Source organism: Octopus bimaculoides, chromosome 12, assembly GCF_046866305.1.
Source record: "Octopus bimaculoides isolate indiv1 chromosome 12, ASM4686630v1, whole genome shotgun sequence".
NCBI lineage: Eukaryota > Metazoa > Mollusca > Cephalopoda > Octopoda > Octopodidae > Octopus > Octopus bimaculoides.
In genome coordinates, this window is record NC_142939.1 from 63730887 (window position 1) to 63738386 (window position 7500).

General features: G+C 38.3%; 1 long non-coding RNA gene across 1 annotated transcript in view; it reads left to right on the forward strand.

Annotated features, from left to right (window-relative positions):
* Positions 1-7211, forward strand: part of LOC149133123 (uncharacterized) — a 16091-nt gene extending 8880 nt beyond the window's left edge. Inside the window, exons 2-3 of the long non-coding RNA XR_016243884.1 lie at positions 4510-4666; positions 6354-7211. This is a non-coding gene — a long non-coding RNA (uncharacterized LOC149133123). The remainder of the gene's footprint in view (positions 1-4509; positions 4667-6353) is intronic.
* The last annotated feature ends 289 nt before the right edge of the window (positions 7212-7500 follow it).

Consider the following 7500-nt stretch of genomic DNA (forward strand, 5'->3'; position numbering starts at 1 on the left):
ATATATATATACACACACATTCACGCACACACGCACGCACGCACACACGCACACACACACATACACACACACACACATATATATATTCAAACAAATAGACCACAGGACATTTTTTTCAAGTTTTATACTTATTCCTATCGGTCACTCTAGGCCGAACTGCTAAGCTACAGAGACATAAACAAAAACATGTTATCAAGCGGTGATAGGGGGACAAACGCAAATAGAAACACACATACACAGATATATACACACATACATACAAATATAATATAATATATATGCATACATTTATTTTTAAATATGACGGGCTTCTTTCAATTTCTGTCTACCAAATCCATTCACAAGGTTTTCGTCAGTCCGAAACTATCACAGAAGATACATTCCCAATGTTCCACTCAGTAGAATTGAACCTGGAACCATGTGGTTAGGAAGATTCTTACCATACAGCTATATATTCATATACATATTTATAATACCATGCATTTCTCGCTGGTAAGAATAAAATGTCTAAAATGCATAAAGAAATCCGAAGGTTTGCTCTCGCTCAGAGTAATGTTTACGAGATGTGTTTTCGTGTCCCACGAACAGACTTCAGCCTTTTCTAGCCAGAGAGTTTTTCAGTGCAAATACATTTCATGTATAACCTATACCGCGCTTAAGGGCAGAGTAATATAAACACCCACACAACCAGCATTGATACTTCTAAAGGAACATTAACACAGGAGCAGGCACGAGCTCGGCAGAGTACTGTCTGCTTCTTAGAAGAACAAAACCTTTCAAGCATCACTGTCTATAGAAAAGAGATGAGATTTTGCCACGTCGTGTTGCAAATCGTATTCCAGTGACCGGCCAAAGACGATTGCTGTATTATCCCATACTTTGGTCACCTTCATTCCAAGATCCGAACTAATCACATTGTGCAAGCAGAGATGGAAAAACTTGCTAAAAAACATTTTGATACACATACATACAAGTAAAAACACAGAGACATATATAATATCTATATATATATATACATACATATAGATATCGTATTTGGTACACATGGTTCCAGGTTCAATCCATATGCACAAGGAAAATTAGGACTAAAGGCAAGATGTAGAAAAGTGCGTAAAAAAGTGTAAAAAATAAGTAATAAGAGTAGAACACGTCTATATACGCACATACTCGCATGTACGCACACCCACACACACGTCTATATACGCACATACCCGCACACACGCACACAACCACACGCGCGCACAAAAGATTCCATATACACGTCTATATGCGCACAGGAAAAAATGCAGAGTGGAAGGTAGAATACAGAAAAAATATGCGTAAATAATATATGAGCAGTAAACCTATAAAACAATATCTCTATAAATATGTAAAAAATATTTTTAAAATATGTAAGAAATATAAGTAAAAAGTATTGAGAGATAAAAAGCTTGTACGTGGACACAATATAGAAAGCAAGTCCTATCTGTAATCTCGAGGGGACCAAAAACGCAACAAATATTTTGCCACATGTGGACATGATCCAAAAAGTTCAGTTCTTGAATTTAGACATATGGCGGGGTCTAAGCTGTTTTTCCGTATCACAATGACCGCGATTACTATGAACATTTTCACTCCCTTTCCTTTCTCCCTCCCCTTACTTGGCAGTTATTCAAATAGCTCTTTTGTCTTAATAACGGTCAATCACACAGTAATTTCCCTTTGTTTAACGGTCATTTTCATAGCATTTTTTTTCGCTGGCCCGATAACTGAAGAGATGGCGGCGTGAGTTTCCGCCCCGACATCCGAAACTCGGAGTTTTATTATGGCTACCGAATAATTGTCACATATATTTACAGATAAATTCCTTTATTTACATAATATCGAGGTCTCTTTCATTCGTTTGTTGTCTTACCATTTCTATCAATATATATAGAATATATACGAATATATATATATATATATATATGTATATATATATATATATATATATATATATATATATATATATATATATATATATATATATATATATATATATATATATATATATACATATATATATATATATATGTATATATATGTATATATATGTATATATATATATATTTGTTTACATATATATATATGTATGTATATATCTATCTATGTGTGTCTGTCTGTCATTGTGTCTGTGTTTGTTCCTCTATCACCGCTTGACAACCGGTGTCAGTGTGTTTACGTCCCTGCAAGTTAACGGTTCGACACAAGAGCCCGATACAATATGTACTAGGCTTTCAAAAATAATTCCTGGGGTCGATCTGCTTGACTAAAAAACAACCGTTGACAGTAGTACTACAGCATGGCCGTAGTTCGATGACTGAAACGAATAGTGGTAGGTGTGTGTGTGTCGGTGTGTGTCGGTGTGTGTGTGTGTGTGTGTGTGTGTGTACGTGTGTGTGTGTGTGTTCGTGTGTGCGTGTGCGTGGGTGCGTGTGTGCGTGTATGTGTGTGTGCGTGAGCATATGTTGTGTGTGCACATATCTGTATATGCGTGTGCGTGTGTGCGTGCATGCGTGCATGCGTGCGTGCGTATGTGTGTGTGTGTGTGTGTGCTTATGTGTATGTGTGTGTGTGCTTGCTTGCATGCGTGTATGTATGTTTGTACGTGCGTGCATGCGAGTTGCGTGTGTGTGCGTATGTACGTGTCTGTGTGCGTGTGTATGTAAGTGTGTGTGCATGTGTGCATGTGAGTGTGTGTGCGTGTGTGTGCGCGTGTGTGCGTAAGTACATGTGTGTGTGTGTGTGTGTGTGTGTGTATAAGTGCCTAGACTGCCGTAGCGCATCACGCACTCTTTTTCAACAAGAGAATGTCTTTCTTTGCTGAAAGGCTTATTGATCACGTGTCCTCTACGTAATTAATAAGCGAAACAAGATAATGGGAAACGGTAAAATGGCCTGCAAAGAATCCTTACCAATATCTCATTGCATTGACAATCCAAAGACGACACTTTCGGCAGTTGTTTTCACGACGTCAATCGATAAATTAATGAAAAGATTTTGTTGTTATTGTGGTTCATGTTCTTTATAACGACGCGGAAGATGATGATGATGATGATGATGCTGGGGAGGAGGAGGAGGAGGAGGAGGAGGAGGAGGAGGAGGAGGAGGTGATGGTGGCGGTGGTGAAGGTGGATGAGGGGGAGGTGGAAGTGGTGGTGGTGGTGGTGAAGGCGGAGGAGGGGGAGGAGGATAATGATGACGATGATGATGACGACGACGATGACGAAGATGATGAGGATGATGAGGATGGAGGTGGTGGTGGTGGTGGTGACGGCGTTGGTGATGAAGCAGGTGGTAATGATGATGTTGCTGCTGCTGCTGCTGCTGCTGCTGCTGCTGATGATGATGATGATGATGATGATGGTGATGATGGTGATGATGGTGAATGGTGATGGTGAATGGTGATGATGACTTGTTCTAAAATTTATGCTTCTTAAACTTGAGTGTATTTTTATTTATTTTATTATTTTATGCTTTCTACGTTTCATTTTTCTTTCTTTTTATTTTGTTGTTGTTGTTGTTGCTATTTTCTCCCTATCCACACAGAACACAAGACTTCACTTTCGTATCTGTTCTTTTCTAACTCGGAAACGTATAATTTGAGGGAATATTGACTGCTATTTCGTTGACTTATGTTGGTAAACACGATGGTAGCGGCAGCAGCAGCAGCAGCAGTAGTAGTAGTAGTAGTAGTAGTAGTAGTAGTAGTAGCAACAACAAAACAACGACAAGAGTATCAATCAACGATAAGACCAAAGACTCTGAAGGACTACACTCCCCTTTCCTGTGTCACAGTTGATTTGGAATCAAACAAGACCACCAACAACTGCAGCAATAACACAGCAAAAATAATTACAACAGCAACACAACATGAGTAACAACGACAGCAACTGGAGACAAAAAAAACAACACAGAAAAGCGTGGGCCAATTATATGCTTTCTAGCATTACATCTCGTCAATTCGTACAGTTTCGTAATATAAATAACAAGTTTTGCCGTTGCTCTCAGAATAACCGTTCCGTTGGTCAGTAGAATCATTTAGATTAAAGCCACAGGAGGAAAGAAAAAAATAACACTGGAATTTTGTAGACCCTGGCGACTGCTAATCAAAGACAAATTCTATAATTAATATGTATTGGAGAAGCCATAAATCAGGATGAAAGCGCTGCTCCCCAGGCATTTATTAGAAGTGTATTGTGATGTCTATCTCCGTATTACAGCTGCTTTAGGTTTCTATATACGTATGTGTTCGTATATACGTTTCGTATATAAGTACGTGCACGAGTGTTTGTGTGTGTGTGTGTGTGTGTTTCAATTGTGTAACTTACGTCTTATTTACGAATTTTCTGCATATTTTCGTATATGTTGTATTGCATAAATGTGACTGTATGTGTGTGTGTTTTTTGGCATGTCTGTGCGTGTGCGGCGTAGTGTAAGAGCATGCATATACCTCTGTCACCCTCATCGTCTCTCGCTTTCTCTCTGCAGATGATGGTGAAGTGGAAGGAGAACAAAAGAAGAACAAAGGAAGAAGGGGATTCCGCCGCCGATGACAAAAATGATGTTGATGATGATGATGATGAACGTGATAATAATAATAATGGATGCAAATTTTGGCACAAGGCCTGAAATTTTGGAGCAGAGGGTAAGTCGATTACATCGACCCAAGTTCTCAACTGGTTCTTGTTTTATCGACCCCGAAAGGATGAAAGGCAAAGTCGACCTCGGCGGAATTTGAACTCTGAACGTAAATACGAACGAAATGCCACGAAGCGTTTTGTCCGGCGCCGTAGCGATTCTGCCAACTCGTTGCCTTCGTTTCATCTAATATTAATTTTCTACTTGCATTTCATATTTCTCTTTAAAACCAAAAAGCAATCGTGTCTTCTAAATGACATATTTTTTATCCATAAATTCCTCTAAACTTCATATTCTTGTTCTTGCGCCAAATCGTAATATTTTCAATAATTCCATCAACTTGGAACATTCTAAAATAACTTCTTAGATTTTCCTGTACTTTGAATGCAATTATACTAATTGGTAAACATGGCGAAGCATGTTTTTCCCCAAATTCCATTATAGAAAATATCGATGACGTAATCATTATAATTCAAACCCTAAAAGCTAAATCTGGGAATTTCTTTAAACGCAGCTTACTTCAACGTAGCGCGTCTTGCACTGTCATTCTTATAGTTGTGCGGTGCATTCAACCATGAATTAAACAGCTGGCAGTGATATCATTAACCGTTATTTCTGCTATTAAGGTAGCGAGCTGGTACTATCATTGCCAGGTTCTGAGTTCAAATTCTGCCAAGATCGCCCTAGCCTTTTATCCTCTTGGAGTCAATAAAATCAGCACTGGTTGAGTAGAAGAGTTGATGTAATAGACTAGCCCCCCCCCCCTCCCACTTCCGCCAAGTTTCAGGTCAAGAGCCTATAAAAGCAAGGATTTTTATATAAGAGTTAATATTGTGTTTTAAGTAAGTTGTCTGGGGTTATATCACAAAGGAATCTGCGTCAAAGTATCGGGAACTGATCCCCGGATGCTTAATTATACTTCGTGTCCCTGCGGAAGAACATCTCAAGCAGATCGGAAAAGGGTATAGAGAAGGGAAGTGGGTGCCTCGTGGGCTGTAAATAGCACATTCAGCGAAAATACCCCAAGATAAATTCATTAGGCTGGGAAACTCTACCTTATCACCCTACTCACTAGACGTAGCACCACCAGATTTTTACTTCAACGCTTTACCAGTGGAACAACATTCAGAAGCAACGTAGAAATGACACTCCAAGCATTTTTCACTTCTTATAAAACCTGACATTTTGCCCAAGCAATCTGAAAACCGGTTTCGATGTGGAATTATTATTATTATTATTATTATTATTATGATTATTATTATTATTTATTTATTTATTTATTTATTTGCTACGGATGGTAATCACATTTTGAATGAATAAATATATTTACGACATGTTTCTGTTGATTGCAACTCATTGCGTTAAATGTGACTTTACATTTCGATACCCCTAATATTAGTTTCAAATTCTAGTACAAGACCAGCAAGATCGGGGGAGGGCTAAGTCGATTACATCGACCTTAATATTCAATTGGTACTTATTTTATCGACCCCGAAAGGATTAGAGGCAAAGTCGACATCGGTGACATTTGAACTCAGAACGTAAACATTTTGGTGCTAAACATTTTGACCGGCGTGCTAAAGATTCTGCCTGCTCGCCGCCATCAATACCCTTAATATTAATGATATATCCGTGTTACTTGTTGCATGAGTACGAGCTGTCTTGCTATATATTGTGTTTATATATTGTTTCAGAATCTTTGTAAAGAATTTCGCTGCTATACTTGTCTAGCAAGTGATTTCATCTAAGGCTGTGGTGAAAACGAAGCAGCGTACCATGGCATAAACGCTTCCACCGTGGAAGAAAGACAGAGAGGAAAGAGAAAGTACCAAGCACGGCAACGAATTCCTGCCAAAAAGCCAAAATACCTGAGTTACAATGAAAACTGTTGACATACCGGATGACTGGCCTATATGAATTATAGAGAAAAATTACTGTTAGAACTCTTGAGATCTATACACAAGAGAGCCATCAGTTTCATCTTCGAAGCTATAAGGACGAAAAAAACATACTCCATTGTATTAGATACGGGGCTCTACGAAATCAGTCCTGGTTTTCTGTTACTCAACAATTTTTTACTTTAACTCGTTTTGTTTCTGGTACTATAGAGACTCGAAAACGATCCTTATTTAAAATTTCTTAAAAAGATAAGCTTTCTATCCTAGGCGAAGTCTTCATTTATATGCTAGAAACTCCCGACAGTCTTTAGATTTTCAGAGCGTTCTTCATTTGGAAGATTGTCGGGTGTCTCTAATATATAAAGGGAGGCTTCAACTTCGGTAGAAAGCTATCCTCTCAAGACATTCTGACTGGGATAGACAGCTTATCCTCTCAAGAAATTTTTAGTGAGGAACGATACAAAACTTCTCTCGTTTATGCTTTCGATACCAATATCTTCGAATATCACGGTTCCCTCAGTTAATCGTGTTTCTACCTCCTACACTTCGGATTTCTACCCGGATTCTCTCTTTGTTTATTTTCTCGTGTTTCTGTTGAAGAGCGTAGGCTCGAAATATTAAAAGACTTTCTCACCTTCACGAACGTTAAACTAATACACCTGTTTATTGTTTATACACCTGTCTTCTTTTTTTTTCTTTTGTAAATTCCAAATATTTACAACAACTTCCATATCATCTTTTTCTGTATCTAAAGGCCACCAGTCTATTTCAAGACGAGTCGTAGTGGAATTTTGTCAGGAATCAGGTCGCATAAAGGGTGACAAAAATTAAATTTGGTCAAATATAAGTCAATGACAGAATGATGTTAACAGTCCAAGATTTATTTTTCGAATGGCTAATATGAGGCGGCCACACTGCAGTTGCTTTGTTGAGAGCATTTTGC